General features: G+C 40.0%; 1 protein-coding gene, 1 non-coding gene and 1 pseudogene across 2 annotated transcripts in view; all 3 read right to left on the bottom strand.

Moving 5' to 3' along the window:
• Positions 1 to 22,396, bottom strand: part of LOC129485490 (uncharacterized) — a 254,453-nt gene that overhangs the window by 203,917 nt on the left and 28,140 nt on the right. The gene's annotated exons all lie outside the window — the stretch shown is intronic.
• LOC129485177 (nucleophosmin-like) lies at positions 653 to 1,675 on the bottom strand (annotated as a pseudogene).
• TRNAC-GCA (transfer RNA cysteine (anticodon GCA)) lies at positions 3,647 to 3,718 on the bottom strand. The gene has a single exon. It is a non-coding gene; the product is annotated as a tRNA-Cys (tRNA).

The following is a 22,396-nucleotide window of genomic DNA, read 5'->3' as shown; positions in this document are numbered from 1 at the left end:
TTTGCCTAAGCCAGTATCTAGAAGGGTTTTCCAATGTTATCTTCTAGAATTTTTACAGTTTCAGGTCTTAGATTTAAGTCTTTGACCCATCTTGAGTTGATTTTCGTATAAGGTGAGAGGTGAGGATCCAGTTTCATTCTTCTACATGTGGCTTGCCAATTTTTTCACACCATTTTTTGAATAGGGTGTCCTTTTTCCTCAGTATGGGTCTCTTTAGGTCATCTTACTTGGAATGCATTGAGCTTCTTAGTTTTTTTATTTTTTCTTCGTTTTTTTGAGACAGGGTTTCATTCTGTCACTCGGGCTGGAGTGCATGGCATGAGCTCAGCTCGCTTTTTTTTTTATTAAATTACTGAGCTTTATTTCACATGTATATTTTTGTCTCCCTACCATTTCCATGTCTAACCACCGCTACTACTATGTCCTATTATAACATCCCATACATACCTAAAACCAAACAAAGGGCAGAGTTCCATCTTTAAAAACTAAACAGGCATTTTGGACATGCTCTTGGCAATGGAACCTAGACAACATTTATCAAACATGGTAGGGAAAGTTCTCACTCTGCATTATAAAAAAGACAGCCAAATAACAACTGTTACAGAAATGAAATGAGATGAAAATTTTTTAATAAATTGTTTAAACTATTTTCTTAAAGAGACTTCCTCTACTGCCAGAGATCTTGAATAGCCTCCTGGTCAGTCATCTGGAAGCAATTCCTCACATAACTGATGAACTTGGCTTCCACTGTGGGAATAGAACCACTTTTTCTATACTTGCTTGCATTTTTGCTTTAATGTCTTCTACAGAACTAGGTCCTTTTGGTGTTTCAGGAGTTTTTTGCTGTTTTTTGAAGGATTCTTGTCCATTTGATCTTGGTATTGATGGTGGTTTTGAGCCTTTTCCATTCTGATTTGACTTTTGTGCATTTTTGGCTGGAGTATCTCATATAGATTTCTTCACTGGTGTTTTCCTTCAGTTTCCTTATCATCAAAATCATCACCATCATCATCTTCATCAGCAGCAAGTTTTACTTTTTTCTGTGGAAGCTTGCTACCACCGCCAGGGGCAGACTGCTTTCCAGATATACTTAAGAGCTTCACAACCTCCTTGTCTTCATCTTCTGACTCTATCTTCCTCCACAGCTACTAAGTGCTGTCCACTAATATGCACTGGCCCTGAACAACACTTCAACTGTAAGACCACTGGTGGTGTTATTTCAAAGCCCCCAAGGGAAACCATTGGCTGTACAGACATTTTCAAAGTTGCCAGTATTACTTTAATTGGACTGCCTTCGTAATTCATTGCCTCTGTTTCAACAATGTCCAATTCATCCGTTGCACCATCCCCTAAATTGATTGTTGTTAAAGATAATTGGTGTTCATTTTCATTATTATCCACCTTAAAGTGATAATATTTGTTGGCCTTTAGTTCACAACTGAAAAGATAGTTCTGGGACCTCAGGGGCCTCATCGCCATGTCCACTAATCTTCCATCAGGTGGTGGTACACACTTAGGTGGGAGAGAAGGTGGATGGAGATAAACGACCACTGCTCAAGAGAACAGCCGCACAGGACGGAATCACACCAGAGTGATCTCAGCTCACTTTAACCTCTGCCTCTTGGGTTCAAGCAATTCTCATGCCTCAGCCTCCTGAGTAGCTGGGATTACAGGCATGTGCCACCATGCCCGCCTATTTTTTTTTTTTTTTTTTTTTTTTAAAGTAGAGATGGGATTGCACCAAGTTGGCCAGGCTGGTCTCAAACTCCTGACCTCAAGTGATCCACCCACCTCAGCCTTCCAAAGTACCAGGATTACAGGCATGAGCCACTGTGCCCAGCTGAGCTTCTTAGATTTTTATATTCATGTCTTTCGTCAATGTTGGGTAGTTTTCAACTATTATTTCTTCAAATATTCTCTCTGCCCCATTTTCTCTCCCTTCCTTTTCTGGGAGTCTCACAATGCATATGTTGGTCCACTTGTGGTGTCCCACAGGTCCCTTAGGCTCTGTTCACTTTTCTTTAGTCTTTTTTCTTTCTGTTCTTCTATATTAATTACCTTATCTTCTGTGTTTGCCATACTTTTGTCTTTCCATGTTTTATGATGGATAGTTTCTCCTCCCAGTGTTTTAGTTCACTGATTTTTCTCATTGGCTTAATCTATTTATTAAGAAGAGCATAGGCCTATTCATTGAGTTTTTTAATTTTAGTTATATTTTTAGACATAAAATTTATATTTTGTCTTAAAATCTTCTAAGTTACTTTTCATGCTTTTAAATTTCCTATTGAAATTTTCAAGGTTGGCTTTTATCTCCTTGAACATAGTAACATTGTTATTTTATAATGTTTCTGGTAGTTCTAATATCCAAAGTCCCTTTCTTTAGTTCTGTGGTCTGTTATTTCTGTTTATTCTCATTCATAGCTTTTTGCTTCCCTGTGTATTTGGTTATCTTTGGCTGTATGCTAAAATTTTACTTTAAATTGTATTTGTAGAACTAATCTAAGGTCAGGGATAATAATATCTTCCTTTATTTGCTTTTTCCAAGTATCTGAGCAATCAGGACACCTTAATATAATTTCAAGGTTTGAGTTTTCCTGAGCCATTCAAAAGTTAAAAAGCCTAGCCACAAATTCTCACAGTGGCTGAATTTCTTTCCATTCACTCTTACTCCTTGAGCTCCTAGTCCAAAGCCAGATTTGGTCTCATCAATGTCTATACTCAAGTTGGGCCCAGAATTCTGACTTCTATCTCCCTAGTTTTGAGAGGCTCCCAAAAGCTCCACTCAGCTTCTCAGCTGCCTCTTCTGAACTGAGAAATACACTCAGGGCCAAAGCAGCGTTTAGTATGGAGATTTAAATTTCTGCTTCCCATCATTTCCAAATCTACATCTGGTATTTCCTATGTTAGCTCTTTGATACTTTTAATGTGATGTTTTTCATATTTTCTGAATTTTTATTTGTACTCATAAAAGATTATTTCAAATTTCTTTGTTCATCAAGGAAAGTAGAGAATTCTCTGAAGATTTGTTACAGCCATTTATATGTCTTAAATATTTTATCTGAATTTGTAAATATAATATAAAGTAGGGTCTACTTCTAGGTATTCTCATCAAGGAAATACTGACCCAGGGTAAGAAATAAGAAGTGTTGGGAGAGAAGAAGGGAGAATCAGGTGGCCAGAATCTGTGGTAGAGGCAGCACCCTCAAGAAATTCACAGACAGAGAAGAGACAACTTTTGACATGGCATTCAAATCATTATAGTTGCCTCTGGGAAGTAGGAAGCTGCATATATTTCCTTCATACTTCACAGTAAGTAGTAGCAAGATCAAAGAGATAGTCTGTGCCTTCTTCCTGGAGATTACAGTGAGGTTGAGGAAATGAGATACCGAGAAAGAGTGAAGTCTACATATAGACCATGAAGGGCAAGAGACCCAGAAGTGGGGCTTGTCTGGGCTAACTTCGTCAGTCTCTTCAATCAAATGTGACCCTAGTAGTTATTATATTATCTGAGTGATGATCAGGGGAGGATTCTTAGACCTTGTCCTGATCCAGACACTAAATTTTATCCTAAAATAAAGCACACTAATGGTCACGTGTGGGGAGAAGGGGCAGAAATCCCAGTACTACTTCAGTGATTAAAAGCAGTAGGGGGCACCTGGATTTGAACCAGGGACCTCTTGATCTGCAGTCAAATGCTCTACCCCTGAGCTATACCCCCAGGACTTGCTCTGTGTCTTAATTTCACCTTTACAACTGTGCAGCTGATGGCTGTTTCTGGACTCACAGCCATGTTCCTGAGGGGTATGGGAAGCCTGCCCATAATAGCCTGGCCCTCACTGCCATCACTCACTCCCTGGTCTACCTGTGAACACCTACTGACCATATTTCATGTGTCAGGCATATCTTTACCTCTGCCATCCCTGTTCCATCTGCCCTGCAGTGGGCAGTCACTGGCTGTCCCAGCTTAACAGAAGCCTGGTTCCCCTCCTGCCTTCCTGTACTAGAGTGCTGAGGAGCAGAGAAGTCTCTTCATAGATAGACTAGCATGTCTGAAACGAGACCTGGCCACAACCTCACACCCTGAGACACAAGATGACCTACTGTCCCCCTTTCTACTGCATGAGTCAGATTGTGGGGTTGATCCCCCACAATATGCTAAATATTGTGGAGAAATAAGGTGAACAGCTTCAGATTCCCTTAAGAAGGAAATTGACTGGGGGGCGCTGGGGAAACACTGTGGTCAGTAGCTGTGAGCCATGCAGGGTATGGAGGCTGGGTTTCGAGATTCATTTCAGAGGGCGGTGGCTCTGCATGGGCAGCAAGAATAGGGAGCCAGTAGGGGCAGGAGCTTCCTCCCATCTGAACAGCTGGGTCCTGCATGGGGGGCAGAGCAAAAAGAGACTCACAACCACCGGTAGACAAGCCAAAAAAGACTTTAACTCACCTATCAACCCTTCCCAATGCCTCACCCCATCCATCTTCTCTCCCATAGACACAGTCTCCAATAAAGTCCACGAAGCTCACAAGGACTTTGGGTAAGTAGTGAATTTGTCCAGAAATACTGTGGAGGGTCCCCAACACCCATGGGCTGCTTGTACCAAGTTTGCCTGTCTCTCTGAAGTAATTTCATATTTACCATGTTTTTTTGTTTTCTCAAGGCCACTTCAACATGCCAGAATCGACCGTAGCCTCCCTCTGTTGGCCCAAGATCATGATATTTTCAGCCAGCCAGCTCTGCTGAAGGAGCTGAAACTGGCCCCTTAACTGAGTGTCCTGGGCCCCAATCCCTGCCTAGATGGAACCTCTCCCTCAACAGCCTTGCATGGGCACCTTTCCCCTGGCAGTGAGGCCACTGGCTGACTCCTCCCCACACCTGAACCTCCAGCCCTCTCTCTCTCTCTATTATGTCATCTCTTCCTACCCCCTATAACACTGAGTGGAGACTTATTGGAGTAATTCTGCCAGGAAATGGGCCTAAGGGCATGAAGTAGCCAAGGGTGTGCCTCAGGCTCTATGGGACAGGAGCAGGGAAGGAGCTAACATCAGCCCAGGCTGGGAAGGCAAGGAAAGGTCACTTTTGTTAAAGGCCTTGTACCTTGATACATTTTGACTCACTATTCCATTGAGTTTGGACATTTAGGTTATTTCCAATTCTTTACTATTTGGAGGAGCGTTGTGATGAACAGTGAATTTGTCAAAGGGTCTTGCTATTGATGCTCTGTCATGCCTCTGTTCAGCAGTGGCCAGATGTGTGCTGAGAAGTAAGGCAGGAACTAGAACAATTTACTTGAGTCCTGCCAGATAATACCTGCACATCATCACACTTGGGCCCCGGACTTAGAGGACCTTTACTATTCAAAGAAGAGAGTCCAAGCCTGTTGGAGCTGCATATGCAGGATTGCAAAAGCATGAGAGGCCAAGTAAACAGGGAGAGAGAATTGCCCCCTGGCACTGGCAAAATATTAACAAATATAGGCCATTAATAAGCTCGATGAAGGCTGTTTCCATGGATCAGGTGAAATGAAAGCTGGATTGGAATGGGAGCAAGGATGTGAGGTTGATGAGAACAGTTGATTAATTTGAGTGGTTTTTCAGGAAAATAGCAGAAAAATTGAACAGGAACTGGAGGGTCATAGAATCAAGAGAAACTTTTAAAAGATGAATGACAGTAAAGCATGTTTATATGCTTATAATAATACCATAGAGAGGGAGCAAATGATGCAGGAGAGTAAAGACATCATCATGGTGTGGTCCTTAAGGAAGCGAGGGGTGGAATTTAATTATAAGTAATAAGTTGGCCTTGGGTAAGAATGGGAACCCTTCCTCATAACAGAGGGAAAGGCAGATTATGTGAATACAGACGGAGACTGTTTGGTTAGAATTGATAGAAGAAAGACGGAAGTGATTCTCATCTTATTGCCTTTATTTTCTGATTATTCAAGATATTTGTCAACTTAAGTAACAGAAAGTGAGACTCTCTAAAAGAAAATGATGTGTGCCACAGTAAACTATTTGCATATTCAGGGAGGTAAAGGAAGACGAAGGTTATTAAAGGAAAAGTGAGGATTATATAATTGTTTTGAGATAATTCTTGGCTACAAGGATAAATAACAAGGGCAGCACCAGTGCAAGGCTGGACAGGCAGCCACTGAACAGATGTCCCTATAGAAGCATTTTTGTGTAAGTTTGCAACGGCCTTTGTGCAAAGTTACGGATTTTGCAGAGTCTTTTGTGATAGTTCTTGTTATCAGGCATTCATGCATAAGAACTCTCCCTTTTGCTGGGTATGGTGGTTCACACCCGTAATCCCAGCACTTTGGAAGGACAAGACAAGAAGATCACTTAAGCCCAGGAGTTCAAGACTGGGCTGTGCAATATAGAGACACTTTGTCTCCACAAAAAATTTTAAAAATTAACTGGATGTGGTGGCATGTGCCTGTAGTTCCAGCTACTTGGGAAGCTAAGACAGGAGGATTGCATGAGCCTGGGAGGCACAGGTTGCAGTGAGCCAAGATTGCACCACTGCATTCCAGACTGGGCAACAGAGTGAGACAAAGTCTCAAAAAATTAAAAAAAAAAAAAAAACCCTCCCTTCCTTTTTATAGCCTTCTGCAGCTCTAATTGTCAGAGCTTTTTGTTTTGTCGTTTTTTGTTTTTGTTTTTGTTGTTTTTTGGAAATGGAGTCTCACTCTGTTGCCCAGGCTGGAGTGCAGTAGTGTGATCTCGGCTCACTGCAACCACCGCCTCCTGGGTTCAAGAGATTTTCCTGCCTCAGCCTCCTGAGTAGCTGGGACTACAGGCACGTGCCACCACACACGGCTAATTTTTTGTATTTTTAGTAGAGATGGGGTTTCACTGTGTTAGCCAGGATGGTATTGATCTTCTGACCTCATGATCGCCCTCCTTGGCCTCCCAAAGTGCTGGGATTACAGGCATAACCCATCGCACCTGGCCTGTCAGAGTTTTTAATACAATTAACTCCATTTTGATTCTGACAACTTCCACCTTTCCCCCTTTTGATCAAGGTCTTTCTCTAAAAGCATTGCTGATCAAATCACTCTGTAGTTAGGATTATGTTCCTTGGTGCTGAGATGAACCTGTCCCAAAGTGCTGCTCTGGTCCCATGTCGGAGGGAAAAGATTGGCCACAGTGGCGTGAGCCACTGCGCCTGGCCTAAAGATTTTTGTTTAGTTAATTGATCTTGAAATTATTAGAAGCCCATATTTAAGTGTACTTGTTAGAGTCTCCTCCATGAATCTGATTCCAAAGGCTTTTAGAGAAAAATCAAAACAATAACTGTGGATGACAAAAAATAATCATGTTTCAAAATCTGATGTAAGTTCATTATATCAGCAATTGACACAGAAATTTGGTCGTTTTTGTGGCATACAATATAACCCAAATTATGTCTAATGACATTATATTTTTAAGAGTTTAATACAATTTTGGAACATTTAGGTCAATAACATATCACAAATGTGGCTGGATTTGGTGGCTCACACCTGTAATCCCAGCACTTTGGGAGGCTGAGGTGGGTGAATCACCTGAGGTCAGGAGTTCGAGACCAGACTGGCCAACACAGTGAAACCCTGTCTCTACAAAAAATACAAAACTCAGCCAGGTGTGGTGGCACACACCTGTAATCCCAGCTACTCAGGAGGCTGAGGCAAGAGAATCCCGTGAACCCAGGAGGCAGAGGTTGCAGTGAGCTGAGATCACACCACTGCACTCCAGCCTGGGCAACAGAGTGAGACTCCATCTCAAAAAAATAAAAATTAAAATAACATATCACAAATGTGACTGAAAAAAATCTAGCATCACTTATCATCTGACAATGCATCCCATATAATTTACCAAACAAGCCTAATCATTTACTATCTCTATAAAAATGAGAGATACATCTTTTGATGCTCTCCTGGGGCTCAACTGGAAAAATCACAAAGCAAATTCAAGATCAAAAAGACTTAATTTGGAATTTTTACATTGGGAAAGCCTGTCAAAGATGCCAAAAGTTTTTAAACACCTGATTAAAACAGGATCACAGATCACTGTGAAATAATAGTCATTCATTTAACCATAGTGATAGTCAAAAATTTCAAAAGCAATACAGAAAGTTACATGGATTTTTTTGTAGACTTAAAGCATTCAAAGCTCAGTTTTCCTAAGTCATCAAAAACCTAATAAAGACTGTTTCTTAGAACAGTTACCAAAAAGATAAGACAAACATCCTGAAATGTGATTGCTTATTCTTACAGGAAGCTCACTTATATAACATGGAAGTTGAACTTGATGAAAAAGCTCTTTAAACTTAATAAGACACAGAAAGATTGTGTGTCCAAGGTTATGAGTATACAACACATTATAGAGGAATGTAAACAAAAAACTAGTATCTTGAGCAGCAGAATGCATGGCTCTTGGTAAAAGCATGGGAAGTTCAGCCAGGTGTGGTGGCTCACGCCTATAATCCCAGCACTTTGGGAGGCCGAGGCAGGTGGATCACGAGGTCAGGAGATCGAGACCACCCTGGCTAACACGGTGAAACTCCGTCTTTACTAAAAAATACAGAAAATTAGCCAGGCATGGTAGTGGGCACCTGTAGTCCCAGCTACTTGGGAGGCTGAGGCAGGAGAATGGCATGAAGCCGGGAGGCAGAGCTTGCTGTGAGCCGAGATCACGCCACTGCACTCTAGCCTGGGTGACAGAGTAAGACTCCGTCTCAAAAAAAAAAAAAAAAAAAAAGCATGGGAAGTTCCTGGTTATATGGAACAATTCAGAAACATCAAGAAATCAAGTTATATTAAACAAAAACATTTCTAGACCTTCAAGATAAGTATTTCAGTGTCAGGCCATACCAGCAGAGTTAGAACTAGAGAACTGAGCTGATGAAAAAGTTAAAATTATCACCCCAGCCAGGCAAAAAGATGAATATATTACTTGCAAATCACCTGCAGGGAGACACAGCCAAAGTTGAACTTCTGAGATATGAACCTGGGAATTTGAATTTCTGAGATATGAACCTTGAGGTAGAGGAAAACTCTACCTCAAGAAATAAAATTACCATTCTAAATGACGAAGACAGTATTTTCAACTGAAACTAGGGAAATTGAATACATCTCAGGATGAAATGTGACATAAATAGAAACCATAAAACAGGAAGAGGCTGCAGTTTAGAATATGGCTGTTAAACAATTCATAATTAAAATCAAAACTTCTTGTAATTTTACTTCAAGAAAACCTTGTTCTAACATAAGGGATCACATTTTTAGTTTTGTATTAGTATATTTTTAACATAAAACCTCAATGTTTAGAAATAATTTTAATAATTCCCTTCTAATTATAGCCTACTTGATCACACACACAAAAGTTCTTTCATAAATGCATCCTTCACAAACCTTTCACGACTTGCACAGACCTTCCATGACATGTTTAGACTTTCTGCTTTGTCCTATACTTCCTCTTTCCCAAATAAGTAGTCATTTTACTTTGGGACAAAAATATACCACACAAGATTATTCCTCATATAAAATTATTCTCTTTTCTTTTTAACCTTCCTTACCAAAATTACAGCTCCATACCTATTAGTTTCTTCATATCTCTCTCCTACTTACTGGTTACTTTCTATATTGTTTCTATTTCATTCCTAAACACATATTTTGAAACAGTCTTTAAATAATCTCTGAATTAGACAAAATTACTGTTTTTTCTCAATAAAGAACACAGTTTTAAAGCCTTTCTTCTAATTTTTCTCATCAAAACAAATGATTTTTGTGTACTTTGTAGACAGAATCATATATATTAGAATTTTTAACTCTTAGTAACCTTAAATTCTAGTGAAAACCTAGGAAGCAAAAAATTTTGAGCTGCCTGTCACATATGAGTATTTTACAGATGGAGAACCATGTTATAATTTTTAGAAGTATGTTTCCCCATAACACAATTTTTATTTTGTATTAGTAGATCTAAATTTATTTAGTCTTCCTATAAAATTTAAGAAGCCAAGAATAAACTTATATTTATGTTTAGCAATTTATGTTTTAGTATTTTGTCTTACTTAAAAATAACCCAGACATTTAGTATCACTTAATTTAATAATGTTAAGATTTCAAATTGCATGAAAAGTTTATAAATGTGAATCCCATTTATACTTATTTTAAACAATTATACCCAGATTACTTATTGAAAACTAAAATAGTAGACAAAACTAGTCATCATTTTAAGTCATTTCCCTGTTAGCCCTTTTCTGTAGCCTGTGAATATCAGGTATTCACCTGAGTAACAAGTAACTTTACATATTTGGGTATTTTGCCAATACCTCAGAAGATACAACTGTTTTTACTAAATCAACAATGTTAAATTAGTCTTATTTATCAAAGAGTTACAAAAAAAATTATTCTGTTTAGGGGCACGGCTTCTAGTTTTATGACCTTAAACCATTTAGCAGAGGCAAATATAATCCCATTTGGCCAGGCCAGGCACAGTGGCTCATGCCTGTAATCCCAGCACTTTGGAAGGCTGAGGCAGGTGGATCACCTGAGGTCAGGGGCTCGAGACCAGCCTGGCCAACATGACAAAACCCTATCTCTACTAAAAATACAAAAATTAGCTGGGTATGGTGGCAGATACTTGTAATCCCAGCTACTCAGGATGCTGAGGCAGGAGAACCGCTTGAACCTGGGAAGCAGAGGTTGCCATGAACCAAGATCGTGCCACTGCACTCCAGCCCGGATGACAGAGTAAGACACTGTCTCAAAAAAATAATAATAAAATAAAATAATCTTATCTGGCCAGCCAACCCAGGCAAAAGTATATGCTGACCATTTTAAAGGCCTTTCTATCAACAAATTAAAACTAGCTTATTTATCAAAGATTTATGTGTCACATAAACTAAAAGGTATTTGGGTTAATTATTATATATTTTCTGTGAGTGTTCATTTAATTGCTTTGCCCCTATGTGGTAAAGCAATTTTTTTTTTTTTTTTTTTTTTTTTGAGACGGAGTCTCACTCTTTTGCCCAGGCCGGACTGCAGTGGTGCTGTCTTGGCTCACTGCAAGCTCCGCCTCCTGGGTTCATGCCATTCTCCTGCCTCAGCTTCCTGAGTAGCTGGGACTACAGGCGCCTGCCACCATGCCCGGCTAATTTTTTTTTGTATTTTTAGTAGAGACGGGGTTTCACCGTGTTAGCCAGGATGGTCTTGATCTCCTGACCTCGTGATCCACCTGCCTCGGCCTCCCAAAGTGCTGAGATTACAGGTGTGAGCCACCGCACCTGGCCGGTAAAGCAATTTTTATGCTGGGTGGAGATACCTTCCTTATATTATTACTCTGAGCTCAAGGCTTTGACTTGTTTGATCTGGTAGCCTAACTTTTATAAATATTTATTTAGTTCTTTTTAGAATGTCAATCTTTAATTAATTTTTCCATCACCTTGAGCAGTCGTTAGTTGGGCAAACCTAAATTTTCATTTCCAAAAGGTTTCTAGGTTATTCGTTGTCATGGAGCTATTGTAATTTGTAAAGCTATTAATTTGAAAGCCCTTTAAGATTCCTTTTTAAATAATCTTGGCTAGGGGCTGGACATGGTGGCTCATGCCTATAATCCCAGCTGTGGGAGGCTGAGGCAGGAGGATGGCTTGAGGTCAGGAGTCCAAGACCATCCCGGGTAACATAGTGAGGCCCCTGTTTCTACAAAAAAATAACAAAATTAGCTGGGTGTGATTGTACTCACATGTGGTCCTAGCTACTCAAGAGGCTAAGGCAGGAAGATCACTTGATCCCAGGAGTTGGAGGCTGCAGTGAGCTATGATCATGCCATTGTACTCTAGCCTAGGTGACAGAGTGAGACCCTATCTTTATTTAAATATATATATTTAATATATAATATATATTTAATATATAATATGTATTTTATATAAATATATATATATTAAATATACATATATATATTTAAATAGAGAGGCTGGAATGCCATAAGCAGTGAATTCATCCTAACACCAGGAGAAAAGTCTTCAGAGTCAAAATAAGCAGAAAAAAGTAGAGAGAGAACTTGGAAGAATCTACATGTTAACCCTATAGTTGGTTGCAGTCTTCTTAGAGCCTGTGAATAATGACCATTTGTGCTCTAAATTTTTCTTGGTGTAATTTGCCTATCAGTTTTAAAATGTGCATGAGAATCAACTATAATACAGCTGACTGGAATCCCAAAGGAAGGTTTTTGTGGTATGCCTTTAGAATTTGATAATTGCATTCTACTTCTTGTTTATCTCTCAAGGGCAAAAAAAATCCTAGAAATCCTGTCAAAGAATGTCAGTAATTGGAACTGGCATGATAGATAGCAGTGACCACCTAGTAGCTTTTAATTGGTCATCTTATGCCCACCATTTAGAATGTTTTTTTTTTTCCTCTCAGTACATGTTCAGAAACAAGGGAGAAAAGAGCCAAATCACTTACAGATACACGTGACCTGACCAAAATGAAACCAAAAGTAAGAGTGTTGATAAAAATTTTAAGCCAAGTATGCAGACTGATACGGTTTGGATCTGTGTCCCCACTCAAATCTCATGTCAAATTGTAATCCCCAATGTTGGAGAGGGGCCTAGTGGGAGGCAACTGGATCATGGGGGTGGTTTCTCATGAATGGTTTAGCACCATCCCCTCGGTGCTGTTCCCATGATAGTGAGTGAGTGAGTTCTCTTGAGAACTTTTCATTGACCACATTGCTGGAGATGAGGATCATACAGATGGAGTAGTAGCTTGTGCTGCTGGACGAATAGGGGACTTACGTACAGCATTTGGGAAGGATGTACTGAAATTAGTAGAAGCTAGGCCAATGATCCATGAATTGTTAACTGAAGGGCGGAGATCGAAGATTAACAAAGCAAAAACCCTTGCTACATGGGCAACAAAAGAATTGAGGAAACTGAAGGACCAAGCTTGATCTGTTACCATTGGGATGATAACCCCCCCCTGGAGGGACCCCCACTGGAAATCTCCAATCTTTTGAAAAACCTGGAAGTGAGGAGTGTGCACAGATGCTAAATGTTTGGGAATGAGAGGATGAGTGAGTGAGGCTTGAAAACACACCACATTGAAAATCCTGCCACAGCAGCAGCCGCAGCCACCAACAGCAGTGCTGTTAGTGAGCTATGTAAGCACTGACTTTGTAGAAAACCATAACATCGGCCATCTTGGAAGAGAGAAAAACAATGAAGAAAAGAAAGAAAGAGAGAGAAACAGAGAGAGAGAGAAAGAAAGAAAGAAAAGAAAGAAAGAGAAAGAGAGAGAAGAAAGAAAGAGAGAGAAGAAAGAAAGAGAAGAAAGAAAGAGAGAGAAGAAAGAAAGAGAAGAAAGAGAGAGAAGAAAGAGAGAGAAGAAAGAAAGAGAGAGAAGAAAGAAAGAAAGAGAAGAAAGAAAGAAAGAGAAGAAAGAAAGAAAGAGAGAAGAGAGAAGAAAGAAAGAGAGAGAGAGAAAGAACGAAAGAAAAAGAAGGAAAGAAAGAAAGAAAGAAAAGAAAAGAAAAAAGAAAAGAAAAGAAAAGAAAAGAAAAGAAAAGAAAAGAAAAGCAAGCAAGCTGTCTCTTCCCAGGAGAGGCTAGAAGTAGCTTTTCTGTCTTTGGCAGGTGCCGAGTGGAATGCCTGGTTTCAGGGAGGAGGAGGGACTGGGTTCAGCTGTGGTGCTTTGTTGTAAAAGGCAGCCTGGCCTTTGCTACTGAGGAGAAAGATGGAGCCTGGGTCTCAAGCCCACCTTCGCTGTACCTTTGCCACATGGTACTGTATGCTTGCCAGCTAGAAGGAGGGTGAGGGATTTTTTACAGTCTGAGAATGAGTGTGTGTAAGTGAGGCGGTATCCACATTCTCAACTTCAAGTCATTGCAGTTTCTTTTTCCCAGAAAACAAGGGGTTAGATGTTGCATTTCATAAAACTTACCGAAGTTCTGTCTACTGATGCAGCACAAGAGATGTAAAAACAAACAAACAAACAAACAAAAACACAGAGGAAAGACGCTCTTTAGGTTTTGTTTTTTGTTTTTTTTACTCTAGGGAAAACACTGACGAATGGTCAGAGCTCCTATCCTGATCTTTTCAGTAAGGTGCCTTTCCTAATATGGTTCAACTGTGAATGTAGAAGTGGGGGCGGGGGAAGGGGGAGAAAAAGAAAACTCTGGCGTTAGAGGATATAGAAAAATGTAAGTACAATTGTTACAAATAACTCAGACTTCAAAAACGAAAAAGTCACAAACCAAACCAAAATTTAAATGATCAGAATTGGCAGCACAAAGAAAACACCCTCTCCTGACTTGTATTGTGGCAGTCTGAACGCCCCCAGAAAATTGTGCCAAAGAGTTTAGAAAAATAAATATACAAGTAAACACACACATACACACAAAACAGCAAGCTTCAGGTAACTACTTTGGATTGCAAACAGGATAAATTAAATGTTCAAACAATCTGATAAAATAACCATTTGGAAACTGAAAAAAAAAAAAAAAGTATGTAGCACCTCCCCCGCCCGGCTTGCTCCTGCTCCACCGCAGAAGTGCCCGCTTCCCCTTCACCTTCCACGATTGTTAAAAGTTCCCTAAGGCCTCCCCAGAAGCCAAGCAGTGCTAGCATCATGCTTCCTGTACAGCTTGAAGAGCTGTGAGCCAATCAAACCTCTTTTCTTTATAAATTATCCAGTCGCAGGTATTTCTTTATAGCAATGCAAGAACAGACTAATGCACAGACCAAACAAAATATTAAACCAGGCATGGAGAACCAGACAGAACATAAATTCTATAGAAACCAGAGTACTGAAACCAGAAGGACATTGTTCTTATACCAGAAATGGTTTGCCAGAAAAACAAAGTCTTCTGTCATCCCAGGAGAGATGCAAAGTTCTTTACTGAGGTGGCCTTATAACCAAATCAGAACATGAATAAAATAAAAAAGAACTCATCAAAGACAGGGAGTCCAAAAACTCAAGAGGAGATTCACCAGGGCAGAAAAGGTAAGAGGAGATTCACCAGGACAGAAAAGGTAACTGACAGAAGCAGAGTGCAAAGAGCTCAGGTGGTACCACACTTGATTCCCGGAGCCACCAACCCGTTCAAACTGAGCTCACTTCAGTCCCACTCGAGATTTTGTCAAACTAAGAAATACAGAGGGAGTCTCTTCAAAAATTATGCTTATTGGAAATAGAGCATTGCAATGGGAATATGTGTGCCATAGTAACTATGTGTGTATTCACGGAGGTAAAGAAAAACAAAGGTTTTTAATGAAAAAAGTAAGGGGAATTATATAATTGCTTTCAGACAATTATCTTTGGCACTAAGGATCAATAATAAGAGGGTGCCAGTCCAAGATTAGCAGTTTCTGGACAGATGTTCTCACAAAAGTATGTTTTGCATGTGTAAGGTTGCGGTTACCTTTGTGGAACCTTGTGGGTCTTGCAGTCTTCCGTGATAGTCCTTCTTATCAGGCACTGGTGCGGAGAACCCTCCCTCATGCCCTCCCCCAACTCTATTTGTAAGGGTTTTTTAACGCAAGTGATTCCACTTTGATTCTGAAAACTTTTGCATATTTAACTACAATAGAAGATGAGAAGGGCATGTTGAGGATTTGAGAAGAGAATAGAAGAGGTAAAATAGCCATCTCAGGAGGTGATAAGGCAAGAGTATTACATAAACTAACAGGTTTGCCTGGCAATGTTAAGTGCCAATAGCGGTCACAGGTGAGTCTAGTCAACACAGTTATATGGCTTTTCCCCAGCAATGACCTGCTGTCTCAGATTCCTGGGATCTATAGACATGGCTGCAGCTGCTGCAATGTTCCAAGGAGGGAGGAGGGAGAATGGGCACTTCCGTGCATCCAGGAGGGTACTTGCCACACTGCTATGAGCTGCTGTTGAGATTGGGATGCAAGCGCACTGCACTCCCCACAGCTTCTTGCTCACACTGCTTGCCTGGGTGGTGCAACCCATTCTCTCTCTGGTCCTAGGCCCAAGATGCCATTTTGAGGGTGTAACACTGGGTTGGGCCCCGCCTTCAGCCTGAATTTAAACTGATGTGGCCATGGCCACTGCCCAGCTGAGGGACAAGGAAGCCAGACTCTCCTATGCATACCTAGAACAATATCCAGTGCCCTGCCACAGGTTTCTGTGAGACTGAGAGTCAAGCAAACCACACTCCCCACAGCTTTTTTCCATGCTTTCCTGAGAGGGGCTCCACCCTCTCCAGTCACAAGCTCACAGCTGGCACCATTTTGAGAGTTTAGAGACATTATTTGGCAACGTGGCAGCAGTGGCCATAACAGGCATTTTAGTCTCAGGCTAGACATCGGAGCACTTGCTTTGGAATGGGGGAAAAGCCCTCCACAGCCAGAATTGAGCAGCAAACATGGAGGTGCCCAGCGGTAGGTGCAGGAATTAGGCTCTCTCCTGTTGCAGGGCTACAGCAGGAGGAGAGCTGCTGAAGCCAAGGTTTCCCCTGGGTGGCAAGACTGGCAGCCAGGGGCAGTTTTGTGACCTGGAGCCAGTTTGTATGTGTCATTGCTGGGTGCCCCAGCCTCTCTTGGTCAGTTGGGGGAAAGTGCCCCACCACCATTTGAGAAGCTAGAGGGCACTGCACTCCACTCCCATGGAAATCTAACTCTTGGCATGGTCCCCTCTAAGAAGATGGGGAGCACAGAATTTCAAAGCCACCCTTAGGTCAAAGGAAATGCAAGCACCATGCTAGCTTCTGCAGGGGGCACACACCAAAGCCCAGAACAGACATCAAGAGGGGGTCATCTCTTATCCCTGGTGCCCTCCTCGGTGCACTGGTGCATACTCAGCAGTGGCTCCTCCTGTTGAGGTGGAAAGAGACAGCTTCTCCAGCTGCTCCACCCCACTGAAGATGAATGCATGCCTGAAGAGGGCGCTCTTTTCATTTTTCCATTGCCTCTACTCCCACCCCTCCCTGTCGGCTCTTACTCTTAAGGGCATCTACTAGACTGCAGCCTGACTTACGCCACCAAGCAAAATTACATCACTACTACAAGCAACGTCTGAGAAAGCTACCTATCTGCATCCAAGGAACAATACAGAGCCTTGGTATCCTGAAAGCACCCAGAAACATAGCCAACCAATCAGTCACACACAATATACACCAGAGTCATACCCCTAAGGGATAAAAGAATAAAATATCAAGAACCTCCACCTAAATGATAGCAAATTTAAAAAAAAAAAAAAAAAAAGCATCAGCTCTCTCAGCTGAAAAGGAGCCAGCACAAGAACTCTGGCAATACAAAAAGCCAGGGTGTTTCATCACCTCCAAAGTATCCCACCAGCTTCTAAGCAATGGATCCTAACCAGAATGAAATGTCTGAAATGACAGATATAGAATTTAAAATATGGATGGCAAGGAAACTCAATGAGATCCAAGAGAAAGTTGAAATCCAACACAAAGAAGCCAGAAAAACCATCCAAGATTTGAAAGAAGACATAGCTATATTAAGAAAGAACCAAACAAAACTTCTGGAATTGAAAGACTCCCTACAGGAATTTCAAAATACAGTTGGAAGCCTTAACAACAGACTAGGCCAAGCAGAATAAAGAATTTCAGAGCTCAAAGACCACTCTTTTGACTCAACACACACAAATTTTTTAAGTATTCTTTTTAAATGAACAAAGCCTTCAAGAAATATGGGATTGTGTAAAGCAACCAAATCTATGACTTACTGGCATTCTTGAGAGAAAAGAAGAAAAAGTAAGCAACGTGGAAAATATATTTGAGGGTATAATTCAGGAAAACTTCCCCGATCTTGCTAGAGAGATCGACAGGCAGGAAAAAGAAATCCAGAGAACACTTGCGAGATACTGAACAAGACAATCATCTCCAAGGCACATGGTCACCAGACTATCCAAGGTCAAAGTGAAAGAAAAAAAAAATCTTAATGGCAAACTAGAGAAAAGGGTTATATTACTTATAAAGGAAAACCCATCAGACTAACAGTGGACTTCTCAGCATAAACCTTACAAGCCAGAAGAGATTGGGGGCCCATTTTTAGCATTCTTACAGAAAAGGAATGCCAGCTAAGAATTTTATATCCCACCGAAGTAAGCTTTGTAAACGAAAGAGAAATAAAGTCTTTCTCAGATAAGCAATTTGCTAAGGGAATTTGTCACCACCAGACTGACCTTACAAGAGATGCTTAACAGAGTTCTGAACATGGAAACAAAAGAATGAAATTTGCCTTCACAAAGGCACATGCAAGCACATAGCCCACAGACTGTAGAAAGCAACTACACAATTGAAACTACAAAGCAACTAAATGGCAATACTATGACAGGAACAAAACCTCACATATAAACATTAACCTTGAAAGCAAACTGCCTAAACACTCCACTTAAAAGGCACAGAGTGGCAAATTGCATTTTTAAAAAACAAGACCCTTGCTTCTGCTGTCTTTAAGACACCCATCTCACATGTAATGACATCCACAGCCTTAAAGCAAAGGAGTGGAGAAAGATCTATGATGCAAATGGAAAACAAAAAAAGAACAGAAGTTACTATTCTCCTATCAGATAAAATTGATTTCAAACTAACAAGAGTAAAAAAGGACAAAGAAGGACATTACATAATGATAAAGGATTCAATTCAACAAGAAGACTTAACCATCCTGGCCCAGGCACAGTGCCTCACATCTATAATCCCAACACTTTGGGAGGCTGAGGTAGGTGGATTGCTTAAGGCCAGGAGTTCGAGACCAGCCTGGCCAACATGGTAAAACCCCATCTCTACTAAAAAATACAAAAATTAGCCGGGTATGGTGGTGCATGTCTGTAATCCCACCTACTCAGAAGGCTGAGGCAGGAGAACTGCTTGAACCCAGGAGGTGGAGGTTGCAGTGAGCGAAGATCACGCCACCACACTCCAGCCTGGGCGGCAGAGTGAGACTCCATCTCAGAAAAAAAAAAAGACTTAATTATCCTAAGTATATACTCACCCAACATTGGAGCACCCAGATTTATAAAACAATTACTTCTAGACCTAAGAAAAGATTTTGATATAATAATTGTGGTGACTTCAGCACCCCACTGACAGAATTAGGTCAGGGAGGTAGAAAACTAACAGAGAAATTCCAGACTTAAATTTGACACTTGACCAATTAGATCTAATAGATGTCTGCAGAACACTCCACCCAAATTACCACAGAACGTACATTCTTCTCTTCCGCACATGGGACATACTCTAAGATTGACTGACCAGGTGCTTGGTCATAGAGCAAGTCTCACAAAATTCTAAAAAATCAAAATTATACCAAGCATCTTCTCAGGCCACAGTGGAATAAAAATAGAAATAAATATCAGAGGAACTCTCAAAACCACACGAATACACAAAAACTAAACAACTTGCTCCTGAATGACTTTTTTGTAAACAACAAAATTAAAGCAGAAATTTAAAAATTATCTGAAACAAAGAAAGTAGAGACACACCATACCAAAACCTTTGGGATGCAGCAAAAGCAGTATTAAACGCCTACATAAAGAAGATAGAAAGATCTTAAATTAAAAACTTAACTTTGCACCTAAAGAAACTAGAAAAACGAGAACAAACTACACCCAAAGCTAGCAGAAGAAAAGATAACCAAAATCAGAGCAAAACTAAATGAAATTGAGACCCCCAAAAAACCATAGAAAGAAACAACAAAACCAAAAATTGGTAATTTGAAAGGATAAACAAGATTGATAGACTGCTAACTAAAGTAACAAAAGAAAAAAGAGAAGATCCAAATAAGCACAATCAGAAATTAAAAAGGAGACATCACAACTGATCTTACAGAAATACAAAAGGTTCTTAGAGACTACTATGAGCATCTTTTTGCACACAAACTAGAAAATCTAGAGGAAATGGATAAGTTCCCGGAAACACACAATATCCCAAGAGTGAACCAGGAAGAAACAGAATTCCTGAACAGGCCAATATCAAGTAATGAAATTAAATAAGTAATTAAAAACCTACCCAAAAAATGCCCTGGACCAGATGGATTCACAGCCAAATTCCACTAGATGTACAAAGAAGAGCTAGTACCAATCCCAATGAAACAATTCCCAAAAATTGAGGAGGAGGGACTCCTCCCTAACTCATTCTATGAAAACAGTATCACCCTGACACCAAAATCTGGCAAAGATACAACAAAAAAATAAAACTATAAACCAATATTATTCCTGATGAACATAGACATAAAAATCCTCAACAAAATAATATCGTACTGAATTCAGCAACACATCAAAAAGCTAATTCACCACAATCAAGACGGCTTTATTCATGGGATGCAAGAATGGTTCAACATATGCAATCGATAAATGTGACTCAACACATAAACAGAATTTAAAACAAAAGCCATATGATCATCTCAATAGATGCAAAAAAAGGCATTTAATATAATCCAACATCCTTTCATGACAAAAACCTTCAATAAACTAGGCATCAAAGGAACATACTTCAAAATAATGAGTCATCTCTGACAAACCCACGTCAATGTTATACTAAATGGGCAAAAGTTGGAAGCATTCCCCCTAAGAACTGGAGCAAGACAAGGATGTTCATTATCATCACTCCTATTTAACATAATACTGGAAGTCCTAGCCAGAGCAATCAGGCAAGAAAAGGCAACCAAATAGGAAAAGAGGAAGTCACATTATTTCTCTTCACTGACAATATGATTCTATACCTAGAAAACCCTAAAGATTCTACCAAAAGACTCCTAGACCTGATAAACTACTTCAGTAAAGTTTCAGGACACAAAATCAACATGCAAAATTCAGTAGCATTTCTATACACCAACAACATTCCAGCTAAGAGCCAAATCAGGAATACAATCCCATTTATAATAGCCACACATGCAAAAATACATCTAGCCGAGGAGTTGAAAGACCTCTACAAAAAGAACTACAAAATACTGATAAAAGAAATCAGATGACACAAACAAATTGAAAAAAATATTCCATGCTCATGGATTAGAAGAATCAATATCATTAAAATGGCCATACTGCCCAAAGCAATCTACAGATTTAATGTTAGTCCTATCAAATTACCAACATCATTTTTCACAGAATTAGAAAAAACTATTCTAAAATTTGTATGGGGCCAGGTGTTGTGGCTCATGCTTATAATCCCAGCACTTTGGGAGGCCGAGGTGGGCGGATTGCTTGAGCCCAGGAGTGTCAGGCCAGCCAGGGCAACAGGGTGAAACCGCATGTCTACAAAAAATACAAAAATTAGCTGGACATGGTTGTGTGCACCTGTAGTCCCAGCTACTCAGGAGGCTGAGGTGCGAGGATCACTTGAGCAAAAGAGGTGGAGGTTGCAGTGAGCCAAAATTGCGCCACTGCCTTCCAGCCTAGGCGACAGAGCAACACCCTGTCTTAAAAATAAATAAATAAATAAATAATAAATAAATTTAACTTAATTCATATGGAACCATAGAAGTGCCCAAGTAGCCAAAGCAATCCTAAGTAAAAAGAGCAAAGGTGGAGGCATCACATTACCCAACTTGAAACTATACTACAGGCTACAGTAACTAAAATGGCACAGTACTGGTACAAAAATAGACACATAGCCCAATGGAACAGAATAGAGACCACTGAAATAAAGCCACGTCTATAACCAATTGATCTTCAGCAAAATAGATTTTTTTTTAATGGGGAAAGGATAGCCTATTCAGTAAGTGGTGCTGGGAAAACTGGCTAACCACATGCAGAAGAATGAAACTGGACCCCCACCTCTCGCCATAAACAAAAATTAACTCAAGATGGATTAAAGACTTAAATGTCTTATTCTAGAAGAAAACCTAGGAAATACTCTTCTAAACATTGACCTAGGCAAAGAGTTTATGACTAAGTCCTCAAAAGCAAATGCAATAAAAACAAAAAATTGACTAGTGGGACCTAATTAAACTAAAGAGCTTCTGCATAGCAAAAAACAAAAACAAAAACAAAAAGACTATCGACAGAGTAGACACGCTACAAAAGGGGGGAAAATATTTGCAAACTATGCATCCAACAAGGGTCTAATATCCAGAATCTATGAGAAACATAAATCAATAAGAAAAAGACAAATAACTGCATTAAAAAGTTGGCAAAGGACATGATCAGACACTTCTCAAAAGAAGACACACCAGTAGCCAACAAACATGTTTTTTAAATGCTCAACATTATAAATCATCAGAGAGATGCAAATAAAAACTACAATGAGATACCATCTCACACCAATCTGAATAGCTATTATTAAAAAAATTTTAAATAACAGATGTTGACAGGTTGCAAAGAAAAAGGAATGCTTATACACTATTGGTGGGAAGATAAATTAGTTCAGCCCCCGTAGAAAGCAATTTGGAGATTTCTTAAAAAAACTACACATAGAATTACCATTCAACCCA

The sequence above is a fragment of the Symphalangus syndactylus genome, chromosome 6 (assembly GCF_028878055.3).
Source record: "Symphalangus syndactylus isolate Jambi chromosome 6, NHGRI_mSymSyn1-v2.1_pri, whole genome shotgun sequence".
Lineage (NCBI taxonomy): Eukaryota > Metazoa > Chordata > Mammalia > Primates > Hylobatidae > Symphalangus > Symphalangus syndactylus.
Note: the sequence above shows the minus strand (reverse complement) of the source record. Positions and strands in the feature narration are given on the sequence as shown.